This window comes from Micrasema longulum, unplaced genomic scaffold (assembly GCF_059751315.1).
Source record: "Micrasema longulum isolate JH-2025_06_02 unplaced genomic scaffold, ASM5975131v1 h1tg000333l, whole genome shotgun sequence".
Lineage (NCBI taxonomy): Eukaryota > Metazoa > Arthropoda > Insecta > Trichoptera > Brachycentridae > Micrasema > Micrasema longulum.
Genome location: NW_028277537.1, coordinates 787,559 through 811,187, shown reverse-complemented (window position 1 = coordinate 811,187; position 23,629 = coordinate 787,559).

Genomic DNA, 23,629 nt, shown 5'->3' with positions numbered 1-23,629 from the left:
CAAAGTATATCAAAAGAATTTTTTTTTTCTGAGACGTAAGACATTACCTAGTCGTTGAGTTTCTTCTTCAAAAAGTGAATGAATGATTTTCCTTTTCTAAGTCTTTGCTCCAGGAATACAACATAAATACACTTATGCCAGATTTTCCAATCTTCGAAACATTTCTGGAATCCGCTTTTCTGTATGGCCTTCAGTTCCGTCAGTAATTCAGTCTTTTTATGGCCACGAAACGTCGTCCTTTAGTAGTCTTTTTCACCTTTGGGAATACAAAAAGACGCAGTCGGTCAATTCCGGTGAATACGGCGGCTGAAGCTTCAATGCGGTCTGGTGTTTTGTCAAATAGCAGCGAACAAGCCGCGAGGCGTGAGCGGACGTCCGTCATTTTTGCACTGGAATAATTTTGGAAATTCGCGATCACACCAAAACGCGTCTTCAGAGTTCCACTGTCAAAAACCTAGGCGTCGAAAATGGTCCTCCTAGCCTGTTGTGGTGCAAACAAATAAAAAAAATTATTTGCAAAAATTTTATTCTATTGCGGAATAATTCTAAAAGCATTATTCAAAGCTTTCCTAAGTGGGAAAATTAGGACACCATCTAGCGAAGGCTTTATAACATAATTTCCGGTTGAAGTCTTAGCTAAATTTTTCATGCGCGAAAACGATCCGCGAACAAATTTGATTAGGGAAACTGTCTTCAGTGTTTGCTTTTGCCAACCAATTTAGCGGGAAGGTTGTCGTCTAGAAAGATCATCTATGGAGAGAGTCTCCACCATTTTGCAGCGTTAAAGTTCCCTCCATGGGAGAAATGCGTTGTAATATACTGTACAAAAGAGTTTATAACAAACATTCTAGATGATCTTTCATTGAAATATGTTTTCAGGTTATTATTGTGATTTTGCAAAATAAATATGTTTACGTAAATATCTTGTAATAATAAGAAATAGAATAATATAGATTAAAAAAAAAAAAAAAAACGATAGGTATATAAAGTACATAAGATCAATTTTAGAATTAAAAGTAAATTGTTTTATTTTTTTTAAAAGATACGAGAACAAATTATCAAATTAATATTAAATTAAATAATCAAATTTAAATTACAGTAAGTTTATAAGATATTAATATCTGTACCTCAGAGGCAGACGGATGCAAATCCAGAATTTGGTAAAATGACACTTCGATTTTCGTATCCAGTTTATGATCATGTCCATTGATTTTGAAGAAATGTAAGCCTTATAATGAAAGAACCAATGTATTCAGATACTGAAAATACAAATTTATGCTTTAAATTATTAGAAATTACTTGGAGAAAGTAGATTCTTTAGGCTTGTTTTGAACATTTGATGTTTGGATTTGCATCTGTCTACTTCTGAGGTACAGACATATATGGTACACATTTAAAAAATAATTTAAAAAATAATTTCAGAAAGAGTTTAAGATAATAATACACATCAAAAACAGAGATCAAAATTTATGTAGAAGAATTTTTTATATCGACTTTAATAATAATAAGCTTTAAATAATATATTTAAGAAAGTTTTGAAATGAATAATTGTACTGATAAACATCATAATTTGCATATTATCTTTTGTCAATCTTGTAATATTTTTCGTTCTTTTATTTAAAATTCAGTGAATATGTTATCGCGTAAGATTGTTGGAGCAATATTCTTAGAATCTCCGGTTGATTGATACCGCGCCCGTCTTGTCAACGTTTCTCGAAGTTTCCAACTTGCGTCGATATCTCCAGTCCCGCCAGAGCTCACGACTCAAAACTTCTTCGAGCCGATTCCCTGACAAGATACCGACTCAGCCGAGAACTCCACTCGAGCAGCCAACTGAGATCTAATACTCCCAAACTGCACTCAATCCTGCATAGCTAATGTTGCATCGGTTTGTGTCCGGGTGGATGAAGAATACCGTTCGGAGAGAGAAAAACAGGACTAGAACCCCGGACAGGTATTTTTGATGCGCTGGATAAATATACGAGTAGAGATAAGTCCTCATTATAGTGTTGCGGTTGGCGCATTTGCCTACCATGCTTGATGTCCTAGATTTTATTAATAGCAGGGTGTACTCAAAATATTCATTTTTACATTTCAAATTATGAAATTAAGGTGGAACTATTTTTATTGTTGTGACGGGTACCTTTAATTTGTTTTACATTTTTTTTTAATGTCCACCTCGTGGTTTGATAGTCAACGCGTTTGCCTATCAGCAAGAGTATCGAGTACGATCCCCGAGATGGTTGACATTGAATAAATACTTTTTAAAATTGGCGTTTTTACAATCGAATACTTCATAGTCCCCGGACTGGCAACTGAGGCATAAAACTGATGTTACCACCATGAAACTGAAATGATCAATGCGGTTAGTACACTAATGCAGTGCTCTATGCACCATTATTGACGAAAGAAGAATATCGATAATGATGAATTAGCTTTATATTTGCACCCCTCGTATGTCCCATTTTTAGGGTATCCCAATTTTACTCATTAAATTCACAATGACCATAGAATATTTTATAATGAATTTTAATGTAAATGTTATATTTTTATTTTCGGATCTGTTTAAATAAAACATGCGATTTCACGCGATTTTTCTTCAATCAGGTAATTAAACGTTTAAAAACGTTGGATCAATAATTCTGCATATAAAAATTCGTTTTGAAATTTCTAGACTCAGATTTTCAGTACTTTCGTATCTGCAAGTGTTCCCTAGAGAACATTTTTATCTCTTTACATAGTTAAAGGTTCTTCTTTTCTTCAAGTTTATCTCCCCGTTGTTTCCACTTCTCATATCTCATACTTCTATATTATTTCTATATTTTTTTAGCTCTGTTTCCAACTCCCTAAGCTAGCAATGTAATGATTCTGATTTTAGGACATTTAATTTATTTACTCTTAATGAATTACACCGTGCACACACGTTACAGTATTGTAGAACTAATTAATAATAATTCTAGGTTGTTGTGCGCGTATTATGTAGATGAACATTACTTAAATAATCAACTAAAAATGATACATATTTATAGCGATTCTAATGATATAACTATTAATGTAACTAGATTAAAGTTTCATCTATAATTTTATGGCATAAAAATGAGCATACACAAAACGGTTTGCAGTTGACATCACGTCATTTTGACGTCACGCGTTATGACCGCCGCGCCGTGACGACTGCGCTTCCAATAAACATTGCTCGTAAGTTTGGCGCCAAAACGTCACATGTGCCGTTTGTCCCACGAGGCGCTTGACGTCTCGTTTTCGGGTAATTCAAAATATGCACATTTTAAACCTTCGTAGAAATTTTTTCCGACGTCGCACGAATAAATTATTCATTCCATCACAGTCGTATTTTTTTATAAATATTTTTTTTTGAAAAATAAAAAAGTAAAAGGACCCTATTGACTTGACACTCATAATAAAAATTAAATTTGCTTCTTTCCGTGGTTTTCCTTATTTCCTTCATCTTTATTGTTTGTAACAAACTGAGATTCTTCGCGGAATATACTAGCACTTGTAATATTATCTCAGCATCCCCCCCACTTGGCCGATAAGGGATCGAGACCCTCTCTTCATCATTCTTTCCAAGTTCTCATTGGTTATCTTTCCTCCGTTTATTGCAGAAGTCAATATATCACCGCAGACTCTCATTTTCCTATCTCCTTCTTTCACAAAAAATCTCAACAATGCTCTTCAATCAGATATGAGGGAGTGAATAAATAAAGAGGAGGTCTTATAGGGAATAAATTAAATTTTATCAAAGGGCATAGGGGTGGAAGTCCTCGGAATACACACCTAATACTGTCATTTGATTCGATTGTTACTTTTGTAAGGAAGAAAAGTTTCTACAGATATAAGTATATTAAGGTTTTCAGATCTTAGATACTAGTTCGGGGATATCTCAAATTAAAAATCAGTAAATGCTTTATTTATGTACTCAAGTGAAACTTACATTTTAAAAATATAAAACATGATTATCTTTACGCCACTCTCTAGTTTTGGGTATTCCAACTTACTTATCATCACGTGTAAATATGAGTCCATTACAGGTAAAGTGAACCAACTGATAAAATAATCAAACATTTGAATTCAAAATTTTTACTCTTTGAGCTTATTGCTTATTTTTTTACAAAACTGTTTCGGTAACTTTCATAAAAATGGATGTTTTAAATACAAAGAACTTGGAAAATAAGGTTTTTGGATCATTCTGATTACATGTAATTTAAGCAAATAGTTTACTCACTCGCAATGGGCTCATATAAATTAAACCAAAATAAATGTTCATAGTACTAAGGTACTGACAGGAGTGAGTGGTGTGATTTCTTTGTTTTTGATTAATTTTATTTGGAAGTTCAACAAGGATACATAAAATACTTACAATTTGTGAGTAAGCATTGGTATTATTCCTGTATTTCCTCAAATATAGGACTCCATCATATTTTATAAGTTAAATTAAATAAATGTGTAGCTTAATTAAATCGATTTGAGTAACAATAAATATTTAGTTAAAAATGGGACAATTTTTTTAAATACGAAGAAATAAGAAGGAATAAAAGAAACTAAAATTAATTTTCAAACACAAACATGATGATTAGACTTTTGATTTCAGAAACACAGTAATGTTTTTTTTTATAATTGTTTACTCTATCGTGATAAACGTTAAGATTATCATTTTTAGAGTCTTAACATTCTTGCAAGAGGGTTGAAATTCGCCATAATGTTTGTAAAAATTGGAAGGTAAAAGTCATCAGGTGATCATAGACGCCTACAGGGAACGTACAATGCAACATTTTCAACACAAAACACCGATTCAACATTATTGTAAATTATATTATACAAGAACATCATATCTGTAATTTGTCTCCTAGTTTCTAACTTTTCAAAACTGAAGTATTCTGTCCATATTACACATGACAAAGAACGAAGGATTTTTTCTGTACAGTTTCAATTATATTTTTTAAAATTGCAATTTGACATTTTTCTAATACAGCCGTATTATTATTAATTGAGAATATTGAAAGCACGACTGAGCTTTTTTAATATATTATAAAAAAATGATAAATAACTCGCTCCCATCTTCAAGATTTAAGTATTCCTTTCCAATAAAGTTTGTCCCACGGCTCCGCCATATATCAAGAGTCAGGGGTAGGGAGGAGCACAGAACGCAGCAGGACTGTACCCCATGGCAGCATAGCAGTACGGCGGTAGGTATATCAGTATAGCAGCTTGCAGCGCATATGACGAAGTTTAACAAAGTTGAAATCGCGATATTGTCCATGATACAGGCCACTTACAGCTTCAGTGTGTATAGAGAGTGGCGTGGAGTTAGCTGGTGCGGTGTTCGGGTGTATGGCAGGGCGGCGCGCGGAGGGTGGGGAGGACTCGGGAGACTGGAGACTGCAGATAACTCCACTTTATTACTGCAACTTCTTGCGTATGAATATCTACATATTCTATTACGTTATATTCTACTAAACTTGAAACATTTCAAAGGTAGCACTCGTACAGCTGAGAGAACTCTAGATACATTTTGATCTGCACAAATTTTTATTTTACGTTTTGTGTGAGAGACGAATTTCATATCTTAAGAAGGTGATTTGGCTGAGTTTTTTTTTTCATGTAATACTTACTAAAAAAAAATACGGTTTCGTTAGTTCAAATGTATTAATTATTTCAAAATATATTTTTTTAATTTAAATCATTTATTAATTTGAATAATTTAGTTTTTGAATTAAGTTTGTTGTGCAGTCTTTATTTTTCATGATAAATTGTAACGTTAGTAAATTGTTTCAAAATAATAATTTCGAGATACATTGGCCAAGACGCTTGACTCACACATGGTAGTTAGGGTTACATCATTATTTTTTTATAATGCGAATATATATATTAATAAAAAAATGTACTTTTTTGGCAAATATTTCCATTAATGTCAATCAATAAACTTTGCATGTTATAAAATATTTTAGTTAACTTTACACACTGTGGTAAAGTTGTATGTTTGAGTAAGAACATATTATTAATGTTATAAAAGCCCCGCTAAACCGGTAGATATTTAAAATTCAGTTAATTGTTGTAATATACTAATATCGTTACAAACATTAGCCGTTTTTTTTTGTTGTTCTTTGCACTAAAAAAGTTGAAAAAAGTAACTCAACAAACGGTGCTGTAATGTCGTGTTACATTAATCAAAAGACGAGATATTTAAATACGGATATTAAATATTTGAGTTTATCCAAATGTTTTTAGAAAAAAAACTAGATTTCACCCGCCCGGGAGTCATTAAGATCAACAAATTACAACAGGGATGGAGAATACCTTAAATAAGAGAATATGGAAGTCTAGGCATTTTGAACAAACTCAAATATTGTAATGAAACCAACTAGTCCAAGAAAAAGTTTAAAAATTGGAAAATTGTTTTCAGGCGTTGCCTAGTACGTGAAATAATTCAGTCAGATGAATCTCTTCACAACAATAAAGGTTTCAGCTCGTTAACTTCACTAAAATCAACAGATGGAAGAATTGAAGAAATATGGATGTTCAAACATAGGCAAAATGGTGAATGTTACACAGTGTGTTAAGTGGCGACTTAAACCAGCCAATGACAGGTCATAAGCCCTGTAAATGCCTAGACTTCCATATTACCTTATTTAAGGTATTCTCCATCCCTGTTGTAATTTGTTAACGGATATTTAAGATAAATACAAAACATAGAGATATTCTGTTTAATAATATTTTTTTCCGTAATTAATAAAAATAATAAAAGCATTTATTTTTTATTACAAGAAATACGATTTCTTAAAAAAAGAGAGATATTTCAAGTTTTGTATCCTATATAATATCATGTGACATCTTGGCTACACATGAGTTAATTTTGTCAATAATCAAAGCCTTTGTCTCTTTCTATGTCACTTAACACCATATACATAGAACGATTATCACAAATGGTCTCCGATTGCGGATAAAATTTTCTGAACTTTTTCGCCACACGAGCGCTCGGTTATTTTTATTCTCGATTGAATATATCTGGATATTCAAATGTGCAGATCCTATAATTTGAAAATTTATATACACTCCAATAATAAAATTGGATTTTGCGATAATTCGCGATTGCCAAACTCCTCTTACGGAGAGCGCTAATGTAAGTTCTTGGATTTAAATCATTTTGCAATCACATTATGATTATTTCCATTCGATTTGAAAACTCGTTCTTCAGATAAATCGGCACCGATTTGAAATATGCGCTGATATCGGTACAGAGCAGGGCCACTTCTGGGAATCTATTAAGATTGGGAAAATATAGGCGAGATGTTGATATTTCGAATGAATCAAATGGTTACTTTAATAACTCCATCAATAAAACACCAATCCGGCACATGTAATTTATTTAGAAATTTGTGATTGTTTACTCTTTTGTACGAGTATAATATAAATAAATCATTATTTATATTATATACGTCTGTTGTTGTTCACTCAGTGCTGTATAATTACAAAACAATTATTATATAAAAACATATACTTAACGCAGCCACAATTGCGTACACGACACAATATATAATTATAAGATACGCTACAACCTTATGGGTCTTACCTTGCTAAATCTTGTTCAGAACTTACACAAATTAATGATCAAATTATTCATTTTTAAAAATTGTACTGTCAGCGACACGATATTCCATAATCGTTATTGTATAAATCTATAAATATTTTATCCGTTAGAGCTCCATTAGGGTCCAAGCTGGTTTCTCAGCATGCGTCTCTATCTGAATAAATTGGAGCATGTACTATATATAATACTCGGTTCAATAGTGTAGATGGACTAGCTCTCCCTAAATTCAATAATAAATACGGGAAAATAACACTTGAGTACAATGTACCAAAAATGTTTAATATATTCTCATTAAATATAAAAAACAAAAAACTTATTAGGCTTAAGAGAAAGACGTATGCCAAAAATCTAACTTTTAGCTCGTGGTATTTTATATTTAATTTTTTGTGTTTTTCTTTTTTACTTGGACAAACTTTTATTTTTCTACGTGTTACATATTTTCGATACATATAGAAATACAATTTTTTTCCATAGTAATAAGAGTTGTTCTATGTTATACGAGTAGAAGTTAAAAGATAAGATTATGTATATATATATGAACTTAACTATAAGCACCTTCTGACGAAGTGCATTTTATGCAAATCAGTTGGACTCGACAATTAGTATTTTAATTTTTGTATGTTTTTGATAGAGAAAATAAATAAATATAAAATTATTTTAATATAGGTTTCTAAACAGGATAACAAGATTATTTTTTTTAAAAGGAATAACTCGCTAAGCCTCTTTTTTGAGGCTTGTCAGCAGGTGGGATAGAGGGAATATGGAAGGAGGTAATACACCACAACACCCAGACCAATTGAGAAAAATATATTTTTAGGATTTTTTTCATGCAACGTGCGGGTATCGAACCCGCGACGCCAGTGTCACAGTTGGCCGTCTTACCAACTGCGTCATGGCGCCTGTCCATATGTAATGAGAATAGGTACGGATGATTTTAAATGGGTTAGCGTTGTTAGCGTCGTTGTGGGTTTGGAATGTGATGTTTGAAGTGTGGTATAAGAAATGAAGTGTGTGGAATGTGGTGTATAATATGTTGTTTGCGTTATTATTTTTTTTACTAAGTTAAATATTATATACATATTTTTTTTAATATATTTTTAAAATTATTAATATTGATATCAATGAGACTCAGCTTCCATTTGTAGCGGAGAGGTGAGTCGTTGAATATGTTTGGATCGTGAAACTTTCAAATTCTGAAAAAACGCTAATTACTTTTTTATTGTACTTCGTCAAATATATATTTAGTGAAATACAATAATAACACATTTCGTTTCGTTTTTCAAATATGAAAAAAATCATTTCCATACTTTATTCACAATTCTACACAATGTAAATTATGACTTTTTTCCGTTTATAATATTAATTCAAATGGTTACTTTATTAATATAATATTATTCCTAATCATTTACACATTGATAACATGAAATATCATTACTAATTATATTTGTTTTTCTTCTTGAGTAATTGAAAACTAAAATTTACTTAAATAGACGCAATAACAGTACTTTTGAGGTGGGTCATTTTTCAGAAAATTTTAATAGTTTAAGTAATTTAGAAAAATTTTAAAAATGACAATCACCGTAAGATTAGCTTTTGATTACGTGCAACTTTTATCGATTATTTTTTGTTTATGTCAGGTAGTATATAAAGCGTGTAAAGTGTAAACTCACCCCCTTGTGAGTGTTTTAGTTCCACAGAGATAACAAGGGTAGAAAGGTAGAAACAACCCTTATCTCTCCCATCTAAATCTGTTTCCTGGTCCAACATACTAAACACCTTGTGGAAATGAGGAATTTAAGGTTCTATTACATCTAATAAATATATGGTAAGGATTTTATGTTCGCCGATATGGGGAAGTTAAAAATTTTTCATTCTAGGATAGCGAAATATTCGACTTAATTTAAGTTTCAATTAAAAACATAGGTTTAATTATGAATGTTCAACTATGCATCCGATGTATAAATAGTTTAATTATAGCACATTTGAATTTATTGCAAGTTTTTTTTTTATTCGTTTAGAGTAAAACCATACATATATAACAATATGTATTATTAACAAAATATTTTTTTAAAATTTATTTATTCATATTTATACAAGTACATATATATTACAAAAAATACAATAATTACGTATCCCAAACTCAATGAGGCCAAGGGCCCTGTGTTGAATTGGGATACAACATAATGGAAAGTGAAAGTACAAACATAATTAAATAATAGCAAAAATAAAAATTAAATATAATTACATAAGCATACATATAATATAATAGTATATTTTAAAGGGCATCTGAACAACACGCTTTATAGTATATAAATCTATGCAATATCTCGCAGCAGTCTCCTGCAATGGTATTTTCCCTTAGACAAAATCCAGACTTGCACACTCCTGAAAATGGCTTTCGTTTTGGAGAATTAATATGTTCATCCAGGACATTGAACATTTTTGGGGCCATAAAAGTGAAATTCTTCTGAGCAAACGTCGTACGTGTTTTTGGAATTCAATAATTTAAATTATAGGAAAACCTCGTACGAGCATTCTGCTAGGATCTATTCTTTTAGCCGCATGACCAGAAATGTGTCAATGACTCTTTTAAAAAAAATAGTCTAGGGGACAACGCAGCATCACTTTAAGTATCATTTTTGTACGTTCATGATAGACGCAGTGCAACCTCCCCAGCCCACTATACCATCAAAACAGCGAAATACACAATTCTTAGAGTGCCAATGTCCAAGATGTTCCTAAGTGAGCAGAATACATGACACGGTTTTCTTAATTTTGAAACCAGCTGTCCACTGTCGATGGTTTATTTTATTTAGTCAATGTTTCACAGTTATAAAGGTTGTGATATTATTTAAATTTATTGACAAGTAACAAGCATGTTGTTGCTTTCATATTTATTTTTTACAAGGAACATTTATGAGTACTTTTTATTTCTAAATACATATAGCTTTAGAACATGTACAAGTAATTTATAATTTCTTTGCAATTTCACATGTCAAATTGTTTTCTTTAACTACGATGCCTTATATTTTAAGCATTAATTTTAATTTTATATCATTATTTTGTAATACAAGTAAGTTATTTGTAGCATTTTTGCTAATGAACGCCGTATTACGGCACTGAAACTAAATCAAAACAAAAAAAGTAACTGTAAATGATAGATTATTGAAGGAACCACTGCCGTATAATCAGTCTTAGTTATTAGTTCGATATAAAGAATTAATGATATAGTAATTATTCTACATAAATATTAAAATACTAGTATTGAAATTGTTGGTAATATTATTTATTTATGCTTATGGCAAATAGTAATGTTTAATAAAATAAATAAAACAACTTTGTTTTTGACCACTAATTTTTATTTTTCACCGACCGGTTTCAAAGCAAACAAGCTTCTTTGTCAAGGTTTACGTAAAAATAAAAATTAGTGGTTAAAAATAAAGTTGTTTTATTTATTATGTTATAATGAATAACCACAAAGTTAGTGCTTCAAATATAAACTTTATAGTAATGTTTAAGTTTGTAATCAAATTAAATGTCCAACATGGGTAGTAAAAAACGAACGTTTTATATATACGCTTAAAATATTGGGAATTTGAAAAAATCAATAATTAAAAAGAATCTACCGATTAAATTATGTATAGTTGTAAGATCACGGTATTATTCCAAAATAAGTTTTATACAAAACTCACTGGGAATATTGAGAGCATACATATATAGATACATAATTGTGATATAAACAATAAGACAGCATATATAGATACATAGATAATTATAAAAATATTAATATATAATAAGATATGTTTAAAAAATAATGGTAAATATAAGAGTAACAAGATATCGTATCACATATTTAAATAATAATAAAAAAAATTTAAAATCGGCAAAATCTATATGGGTGTCTCTATTTGCTGCCAACTGCCGTGCGTCCTCCCTAGTCAGTTATGCGTCCTGTCGTTCAGATGTGAACAGTGAACAGCAGATGAGATGTCAGCCGAAGACGTCCAGGACCGCAAACAATTGATTGCCTTGTATGGTTGGCTAGCAATACTCCCAAGAGAAAATTTTGGCAGACAGTAGTAACCTCTCCAATTTTATGAAATAATTAATAAATAAACAAACCCTTTCATGACTAGGTAAAACAGTTATTCATAAAGGATAACGAAAAACATGGATTTGAACGGTTTGTGTTGCATTTGTTGCACGGATGTGATTGTAAGCCAGGCAGGGGTGATCCGAACCATAACGACCGCTGTAACGACGCGCGATGCCGACGCCAAACGACTCCACGTATCGGCGTCGAATCGCCGTTACTGGACGCCAGCGCCAGTCGCTACCGGAAATCGGCGGTCAGGTGTAAGGCGCTTACGAACGTTCTATTGTGTTAAGAAGCTTCTCTCTGTGAAGTAGGAAGCACGATTGTTATTGAAGTTGTTCAGTCTATTCAGTGCTCTGGTTCAGATAGCTAATGGCAATGTTTAGTGTTGTATTTACATTAACCACGATCATTTCAATTTCACGTGAGGGTATTAAATGTTGCTCTAAATTTGCAAAGTTGCTAGAATTCTGTTCCCGGGAGAGTTCCACTCTACACCATAGAATTATATTGTACTTGTAATCTATTTAAAAGTAAAGTATAAAGTATTTGGATTTAAAATTAAGTAAACTTTAATTACATCTAAGGCATTTAGATTTTTTGGTAGAAATTTTACCTTATTGTTAGAGTAAGGTTACCTACGAAGTTTATAATTTTTTTATATTTATCGCTGTTTATCCATATCTAGAATTATCCAAACAAAAACTTAATTTCTTTTTATAGAAATAAAATTCAATTCATACACAAATTTGAGGTTTAATATCAATCGTCTTTTATTTCTATTACAAATTACAATAAATTTAAATACCAAATATGTACGAGTATGTTATGTTTTATATAAAAATATAAATATACTAAAAATCTTAAATAAGTAGTACTTAATCAATTTTTTTTTACAAAAAGAACAACTGGCTTTAATTAAATTAAATCTCCCATCTTTCTTCTTTCCAGTTTCTACTCGAAACACGAAAACGGTAGGCAAATGCGCCAACCACTCACTACTAGGGGCGAACTGTGTATAGAAGCGATTATGCGTAAAATACCATTATATTTGACTATCCATAATAATGTTTTACGGTAACTGTATTTACAGAAAACTAACAAATAATTACTATTTCTTATAAATTATTGTAACCATTTATATTTTTCTCTAAATATAAAAAAAAATATTAATAAATCGCGCCCAGCGCCAGAAATAAGCCAGAAATAAGCCAACAAACTAGCCGATTACTCCAGCTTATTTCTTCATACAAAAAATTGTACTTTATTTTGAACATCTTAAACTCAGTGGCAGGATTTTTCTCCTAGAGTAAACTTGCAGATTATCTCAATTTGAAAAACCGTATTTCAAACATTTTTTCTTAAGGACTATTTTTCTTTGAGATTTTTGTCATATGACTCGCCACACATGTGGCGCGAGACGCGGCCGTTTTAGGCATTATTAATTTATTGAACAAATCGGCCAGTTGACGTTTCAATCGTAATGAGAATACCTAATACTGACTGAATTCATTGCGATATTTTTTATGAACTTTTATATAAGTTGTGTGTTAAATTAATGCATAATATAGCTACACAATATAATATATCACAAAGTTACGTCGTTTAAATTGATTTCATGGATGATTTATCCCTTACATATAATATTGATTATGATACATTTGTTTTGCTCCGGGCCAGGCAAAAAAAATTACAAAAAGAATGTTTTAAAAAATTCAAACTCGAAAGTGAGAAAGCTATTGTGAACGATCCTAAATATTTTTGGTCTTTTATTAAAAGTAAACGTAACTCTAACAACATTCCCTTGAATATGCAGTATAAAAACCAAGTGTCTAATAATGCCCAAGAAGTAGTCGACCACTTCTCTAATTATTTTAATTCGGTCTATACTCAAAGCAATTTGATCGATGAAGCCTGCATAACCTCCCCACTCCATCAAAGCACACGCAATGTTGCTACATCTTCAATTAACTTTTCTTACGACGATGTCCGTAAAATTCTTACTAAATTAGATTCTAGCAAAGGCGCTGGAAGCGATGACATTCCTCCATTATTCGCAATCAAATGTGCAAATCAACTTGCCAAACCTCTAACAATTATATTCAATCGCTCATTAAAAGATGGAGTCTTTCCGAGTCACTGGAAAAGAGCACTTATCATTCCCATTCATAAAAGTGGCCTCAAAAATAAAGTTGAGAATTATCGACCGGTCTCAATCTTACCAGTGTTTGGCAAAATATTTGAAATGTTAGTTTATAATCACCTTTTATCTGAAGTTGCTTTACACATCCCAAATGAACAGCACGGTTTTATGCGGAAACGATCAGTAGTTTCTAATTTAACGCTCTTCACAACCGATATTGCTGAGTATATGGCCAAGGGATTACAATCTGATGTTATTTACACTGATTATTCAAAAGCGTTTGATCGTGTTGATCATTCAATCCTCTTAAAAAAGTTAATAGCAATCGGAATTAATAGAGATCTCTTATGTTGGCTTGGTTCTTACATCAGTAAAAGGAGTCAGGCAGTCGTCGTTGGCGGGCACTCTTCTGACTTTTCCTTGCTTCCATCTGGTGTCCCTCAAGGTAGCCATTTAGGACCCCTTTTATTCAATGTATATGTTCATGATATAGGCGATTGTTTTAATAACTCTAAATACATTATGTATGCAGACGACATGAAGGTATACTTAAATATTGAAAATACTAATGACTGTCATAAAATGCAGGAGGACCTCACTAGACTGTCGGTTTATTGTTTAAATAATAAACTATCGCTTAACCCTGAAAAATGCCTAAAAATAACATTCAAAAGAAAGACCCGTGCCATCGATTTTAATTACAAATTAAATAATACAAATATTAAATCTGTCGAAACAGTCCGTGATTTAGGTATCCTCTTAGATGAAAAATTAACTTTTAATCGTCACATCGATGGTATTACTGAAAAATCGTTTAGAACACTAGGGTTTATACTACGCACAGGCAAACCGTTTCAAAATACCGATACTCTTAAAAAATTATATTTTTCTTATGTTCGTAGTTTACTAGAATTTTCTTCACCTGTCTGGTCTCCTTATTATAAAATTCATTCCTGCAAAATTGAAAGAATTCAAAAAATGTTTATAAAAAACTTAAACCGTAGATTACATCTCAATTTTCCAGATTATCGCCAAGCGTGCGTTTTTCATAATATCCAAACTCTCGCTGATAGACGAACCACAGCTGATATAGTGTTACTCACCAACATAATATCTGATAAAATAGATTCCCCCGAATTGGTTAACCGCATTCATATTAAGGTACCACAGAGACAAACGCGTTATACACAACTTTTCCACATACCTAAATGCAGAACAAATTCGTCAAAAAACGCTACGATTAACCGTATTATGGATACGTATAACAGGAAATTTAACGAAATAGATATATTTACCAAAAATATTAAATTTATCAAAACTGCCATAGGTAATAAATTGTCTTTGTCCGCATCCTCCTCTCCGTTGCTCTCTATCCCTGAACATATATAAGTTTTATAGTGAGAAGATCTTTTAATATAATTATGTATCCCCGTACTGAGGGCCAACTGTTTGTGACACCTGATTTTTATAATCCGAATCATTTCTATTAAACTTATATGTTATTCTTATTTATATATTATGTAGGTGCATATAATATGCATTTGTGTGTTCGTTTTGAATCAACGTTCGCGTATTGTCAATCCTTATTTTATTGTTGTCATTATTTCGTATTTACTGCATTTTATGATTACCTACTGTATTGTATAGGACTCGTCGCACATTATTCATTCGATGTGTATCAGTTAAATTTAAAAAATAAAATGCTTTTTTTTTCTTCAGAATACGGTTTTGAAATTTAACATACTTAAAAATAAAAAAAAAACGATTTATATCATTTCGTCATTTGAATTTTAACAAAAAGGTTTCTAACTTTTTACTAAGCTCTTTATTGTACCATTTTTAATACAATTTACAAGTTTTAAGCAAATATATTATTTTCATACTTACGCACCCATACAAACGCACCCTCTCCCTCTTTCATTCCCACACGCACATGTATCCTCTTCCTCATTCATTCACGCATACACACATTCACATACACATGAATACAAACGTCACACAAATACAATTACTAAACTTCTTTTCTTATATATTATGTGTCATTATATTTACAGTGGATTTTTTTAATTGGCTTTAGTATTTTTAAGATTTTTCTAATTATTTTGTTTATGTAATAGCTGTAAAAATCCCAAATAAAATGAAATAAAATAAAATAAAATATTATGTACTTGCTATGTAGGTACAAATAAATTATCTTTTTTTTATAGCTTACCTGCAAATAAAATCACCGTTCGCCACTGCTAACTGCGTTACGGGGTTTATTTATCTCCACTCGATTTCCTTTTTCAGGATTTTTTACTTGAGTGTAGTCATCGAGACGAAAACATTTATCCTTTATTTCACTCTCATTTCTGTATTCTTCGTCCGCCCAGACCCAGAAATGATATGTAAAGACAATCTTAAAGCAAAAATTACCTCGCCGCCCGGAGGTCGCCATTCTCACCCCCGAGATTCGGTTGAAATTGCGTGTTGATTTTCTTTATTTCAGATGTATCGGGCTCCCGGTGCAAAGCTCCACTTAAGCGATGTCGAATCAGTTACTTAGTCTGATAAGGCAGAAATGTTTTCAGTATAAATAGCGCCATAACATCACAATGCGTACATCGTGGGCAGACATTACCCGTATCAGCCGATAGTGGGATGTAGGATGCTTAAAAACTCTCATCTTGAATTATCAGGGGTGGACAATTAATTTACAACTAGGGAATAAGGAAAATTTACAATATGTTATTACATATTTGTATATAACCACTTACCGACTTTCTTATTTCTACCGGTTTCGAGACGTACCCGTTTCTTCGTTAGGCCACCGATTAAACCAACATGCAAACCCCACTATACAAATACCGATTTTTTTTACGAATTTTGAAATGAAAAGGGTCTTAAAAGTTGCCTTTTGGATAACTTGGAATGCAAAAAATATCAAAAAAATATATTTTCCTTTTTTGGCCCTCAACTAGAGCTGGAAGTTTTCGATAAAGTTAATTTTGCTCTAAACCGGCTGTCATTTCGTATTTAAGTAAGAAAATCAGTCCAATAAAATTTTATAATGTGCATTAAATCTTATTAAATAAGCATCTAAGAGCGTGAGTTGCACTTTGTTTTGTAATAAATGGGTAGCATTGTTTTAATAAGCCATTGTTCTCGTCAATATTCAGGCGCTCAACGGAATCAGTTCCCAGGAGTGTAAACTTGTTGCATTTCGGTAGTTTTAAAACGTGTTCAAATTTATAATGTGATTAAGTTATATCATTGCCAATAAAAAAATATCAATACAGATAATTAACAAAATATTCAGATACTTATAAATTTCAAACCTCGGTTGAGGGACAAAAGTAGTATGGAATATTTTTTTGAATAATTTTTACATTCAATGTGATCTAAAATACAACTTTTTAGACCTCTACCACATGTTGTGGTAGAAACTTCTTTTCCTTCTATTTATAATTGATATTGGTGGCTCAATAAAAAACTCCGACTAACATCTCTTTGCTGATGATGTAAAGATTTTAATTCTATTAAAAGTGCTGAGGACTCATCTTGCCCCCAAAATGATTTGAGTAATTTATGGCATTGGTCTGTATCTAAAAAAATAGCTTTTAGCATATCAAAATGCTGTGTTATCTGGTATACTCGCTCCAACTTATTATTTCACCTACTAGACAACGCCTGAAAACATTTTTTATACTTTTTTTACCAGTTAGTTTAATCAGCAATAATAGTAAATGTAACATAGTGTGTTAAGTGGCCACTCAAAAGATGAAGTAGAAAATTTTGTTAGTAAAAATTTGATTCAATAATTATTGATAACTTTTAACCATTTTTTTCTTTTTATCCACTGGTTTCAAAGCTACACAAGCTGTATTTAATTTCTTTATCGAGGTATAATTAACTAATAAATTATATCATATTTTATTTTAACAGTGATTACTAAATATTACATCGAAGTACTAAATATTACATGAATAGAAAAAAAAACGGAATAAGCGGCTAAAAAGAAAGTGGTTTTAATGATTATGATAAAATTATGAATTAACTTATCAATGAAACTTTTTGGTTTAGTTTAAGAAGTTTCATTGATAAGTTTATTTATAATTTTATCATATTCATTAAGTATGGAGTTTTATCAAGAAATATCAACAAAAAACCTCAATATTATTAAAGTGGTTTTATATTCATTTCATTTTAATAAATAACCACTAAGTTAGTGCTGCAAATATACTTTTTTTAATTATTTGATAAATTCGCGTTGAACGCGGTCGATTTATTTACAAGACAAAATATTCAAATACCAGAAAATGTTTTCGATTTCTGTTTTGATCCAATCATTGCTTTCGTTATCTCCGACCGAGAGATGCCAGACTCAAAACTAAAAGCTTTTAATATCTTATTTATCTCACTTATTCTATATACAGAATCCCGAGAGCCCAACATGTATTACACGATATTAGGTGTAAGTATTAGTACACACATTTAACCAACTAAACACTATTTACATCTTTATACTCACTACCACCAAACAACATCAGCGCATATCAATTAGGTGTAACTGATCAATGATCAACCAACAGGATTTCTTTAAATTTGCTTGTTTAAGAAACAAGCCGCTAAGTACAACAGATACTGAGACTTATTTCCACTCGAGAGCGGTTATCTCCACTTTAACTGGATTTTAATTTATCAACGCGAAAACTAGGAAAATAACTTAGATGGTGACATACAAATTTACTTTATACCTATACCGAGGTGCGTAAGTCATTGAAAGCAGTAAATAAAATAAAAACATTCTAATTGGTGACGTGTAGCTACTACACATAACATCTAACAACTTTAATATCTCTATAAATATAAAAAATAGGTAGAGATTTTCGGTATTCCTCTGTTATACATTTACTTATCGGCTAAAATATTTTTTGATTAAATAATTACCGCTTATTGGAAACAGAAAAAGCATTTTATCAAAAATCGGAGATAAATCACCGATATAATAGAAAGTTTACCAATATGTCACATGTTGAGGAGTATACATACGTAGGAAAAGAGTAACCTAATATATAATTGTCTCACACACTCTTTGCGTCTCACTTTCGATACTAATTCAGGACTGAGAAAAACAATTTCAGACAAAATCACACGCGCGAACAGAAAAGTTTCTAGTACTTCTCCCAGATGCCAGTTAGTTAAGTTAGGAGTTAGCAGTTCCACAACTTTTGTCAGGGGCGGTTCTTTCGCCAGCGCTGCAAGTGTGAGCCAATGGTTTTTTTCTTGTTTTTAGCAATTAGATATAAATTTTATCACTTTTGACTTAAGCTATATGATTGAAGCAATTGCCCTTGAATATTACATTTTTCCGATTTAAAACCTCTTATTTATTGCATGTGTAATGACTACACAGCACCGTAACGCGTGGATGTTTTTAAAACAGTTAGGGAGTTAAGGGGCATTCTATGCAAATCAGGAAAATTATGTAAATTTAGAATTTCCATTTCCACATCTAATTTATAATAACTTATAGGTAAACGTCTTTATTTTATAAATCTATACGAAAATATTTTTCAAACTAAAAAATAATTTTCAAGACTTTTTTGTCTATCGAAACTATTATTTCACACAGAGTTACTATTAAATAATCCCACCAGCCACCAAGGCCAGTCCCATCAGTCACAATTTAGTTTTTTAATGTAAGTAAGCTTTTTTTTTTATTAAAACACAAGTGTTTAATGTTATATGCTTTACAACACAAAAAAAGAAAAATTATCTTCAAATGAAAAAACGTAAAAGAATGGGATTTCCCAGTGTCCCACCAGTCACATTTGTTAAAATAATAATTATACCGAACATATGAGCTTTTTGGATTTTTCTTTCAAACAGTATGATAAAATGGTTGTTGATCTTGCTTCGAAAAAATATTTTACTAGTTTATGAAATCTGACGACATGGTTATTAATCAAACTTGGTCAAATTCTGGAGTCAAATGTCCTACCAGTCATAATAGAATACCCCTTAACGTGAATCTTCTATTAACGATTAATATTTTTTTTGTGTTATTATCATCAAAAATATTGAATCAGTTCAACATCGATTTTCAAGAAAGATACGCTGGAGGTTGGGCTTATCCAAAGATTAATATACGTATAATGAGTTAAAAACTAGCTTAAATATATATTTTCTTCAAGACCGACCTTCTAGTCCTATTTAAAATTCTCAACTCACTCTTTGATGCGCTTGAACTACTTAGCTCAATAAAATTAAATATCCTAGCTAGAAACCTCAGACAAAACTTGCTCATTCATACCGATAACCATAAAACTAACTATGGTTTTCATTTCCCTATGCCCAAAATTTTTAGGTCTGCCAACAAACATACTAGTCTTGATTTCTTTGATAACAAGTTGTCTTCTTTCTAACGATCACTGAATCAAATTCAATTATAAACACCTCTCTCACGTTTCCACTCCCACCAAGTCTACTATATACCATTGTGATTTCTACTTTCCTTTATAATAATTTTCCATGTATAAATATGTTCTTAAAAATGCCAATTGGGCGTATATATACATAAATAAATTAATCACTATCTCTCTTGTGTTGCATGGGGCGCTTACTTGATCAGTTTTACTCTTCATATGCTAGTACAGGAACAATGAAATATTGCAGTTCAAAAAACGTTAAAGATCATTATTTTATATCTACTTTACTAGGAAATTGTATTTCGAACTCCAAGAGTTTAAAAAGAGGCCACAAGGCTTCTAGAACGGTTCCAAATAAGCGAAGAGGGCCTTTAATGTGATATCGAGACGAACATACTCGCCTGGAGTATTAATGATTAACTTTGGTTGGTGAACTTAAAATAATCGTTCACATTTACTTATTACACGAGTAAAATTGTGTATTTGTTGTAATGTGAGTTTGATCGAATCCGCACAACTTCTAAACACATTATCATTCTTGGAAGTATCGAAAAGAAATAAATATTTCTCAACACTTAACCCTCGATGGTATCGGCTCGACCCTTTAAAGGCCACCCCATTACGAGGTGTTAATGGCCCTGGCCCTTGGCCCCGGGCCCTCGGCCCCCGCCCCGCCCCAGAGGGCCCCAAACCGTATTGTCTTTATTGACATCAATAAATGATAAGGCCCCAAATTGGTTGTTAACCACTCAGAACATCTCTAAAGAATTTTCGAGGAATTTCATCGCTTAGTTCAATATAACCTGAATTCCACATATTTAAGATAAATGGAAATCTTTATTCATTTTGTGGAAAAGGAATAAAAATAAAATCAACGTTTGCATGCAATAGTTAAGATTAAGGAACTGAATATAATTCTCAGCTCTTAACGACGACTGAAAAATAATTCATCGGCTTATAAATAAATCAAATGTTGCAATAACTTTATTTAAAGATGTCCTAGTATATGATTTGAACATAACTGTGGAAAAAAACGTCGAAAATAAATAAAATATGTCGGCTTCGTGGCGTAATAGTCAGCGCGTTTGCCTACCATGCAAGAGGACTTGAGTTCGATTCCCGACACGTTTTTCACACTAGAATATTTCATAGTCCCTGGAATGGCACCTGAAGCGTAAGACTGATCATTTTACCTTCATTTAATAAAAATTATTAAGATATGTTGCACTTGGTGCACCAATGCAGTGCCCTATGCACCATATGGTGCGGAAAGGGAATGATGATGATGGAAAAAAACACATTACGTACCCTTATGAAAAATGTTTTTTTTTTATTTAGATTTTTTTCGATGTCGGTCTTTTACGAGTATTGCGTAGTGCATTGATAATTGTGTTAATAAATCAATTTTCCATGTTTTAATTAAGCATCTATTGGGTGGCCTAAAATAGTTGTTGAATGCTCTGCACCCGCACTGGAATAATAATATAACGTCTGGAGTCAGATATGGTTATCTTTAAAAAATAAAATTCCTTCGTAATAAGTGGATACACACGCGTTCTCTAATGCTTCCCAGGGATAGATAAAGTGCATAATGTAGACATAAGGCAATGGATGCCGATATGCGGACAATGCTAACGTAAAATTATTATTTTTATTTGTGAACATAAAAACAATCTAATATTTTAGCCCGTTTGCATTGGGCGTGCATTTTTAAACGTATATTCATTCAAGTTGTTTGAGGAATTCGGGATCTTGGATATAAGGCAATTATATATCTTTAGAATAATAATATTCGTAAAAGCAAAATTTTCAACTAAACCCCAAAAAGAACACCTCCACACTACCAGCAAACTAGAGGATGGGTCTACCACAAACTCGGGCAAAGAAATTTCAGGTTTTCGGGCCCCAAAATATTCAATATGTTACCCGAATATTGAAAACCATGACCCGGATTCAACTAAATAAATTTGTAAAAAAATTGGTTACTGGGTTTTGGTACAGAAAAAACGGAAAATTTACTAAAATACTTTCTTAAATAATAAATAGTGTAATTAAAAAATGTATAATTTTATAATAAATTAACTAGTAGGTTGTCATGTAATTGTTTATTCAGTCTAAAAATGTCTGCCTTAAAACAGGTGTTACCTAGTTAGGCAGACTAGACATAATCCAGAGAAATCTTTTACCTAAAACACGTAATAGATAAAGAAATTGTAATTTTGTTAATAAACAGAGATATCGCATTATTATTATTTTATGTTGTGGGAAAATCATCACTTTAAGAAATAAGAACGTGTACCTGTTAAAGAAAAGCGAATATATTATGTTCACGAATATTATTCATTCGATTTAGTTTAAATTTATTAAATGGTATGCATAATTTGAAATTCCAATGTTTAATGTATACATAAATATATATTTGGTGTTAACACAAATTGTGTTTTTTTTTTCTAATTTATAAATGAGCACAAAAAGTTTTCAAAAATGGTAAAAGTGATATATCGTTCAAAAGAAAATTTTCTGTTCTACAAGACGTTGTATTTGCTTATAAGTTACTTATAGTTTATTATTTTATTTGATTACTAGCCTTCAAAATAGAATGTCAGGTAGACGAAAGTGAGCGTTTTCGACACCTTTTGTTCACGTACAATCATAGGATTAAAGCTGCCAAAATTGCTCGCAAAATTTGCGCTGTATACGGTGAAGATGCTGTGAATTATAGACTATTTTTTTATATTTGTTGTTGTTGTGTTCTCTTGTTATCCTCATTTGGAAAAACGGACACAATTTATGTTAACACCTAATTATGTATGTGAAGCTAAATGCTATTTTCAAACAAACAAACCATCACGCCGTTCTTTCGTTGTCCATTTGCTCTACATGTCCAAACCAACGCAGAGTTCCTTTCTTGATTTTTTCGATAATGCTTATCTCAGTATAACATAATGTACGGACCTCAAAATTTGTTATTTTTATCTATTTTGTTGCTTTTAAGTCAGAATAAATAATGTAAGTGAATATTTGTATACAACCACTTTTTAAATTTATTATAAATGTTAATTAAATTAAAATTTACATATTTTATGGATTAATTATAAAAAAATTTTTTTTTCAAGTATATTAAATTAAAATGTTAATTAAATTAAAACTAATATATTTTATAAAACAATTTTATTTTATTTATTTTTTTAAGACTTTTTTATGTCTACTGGTTTCGAAAAGTACCCGTCTCTTCGTTAGGGCATCAATTACTCTAATTTGCAAATCTCACTATCTAAACATCTTTACAATAGTATTTTCTAAAAATAAAAACCCAACGTGTAGATACGACACATGCTATTAGAAGCTAACACCAATGTGCAGGACTTATCGCA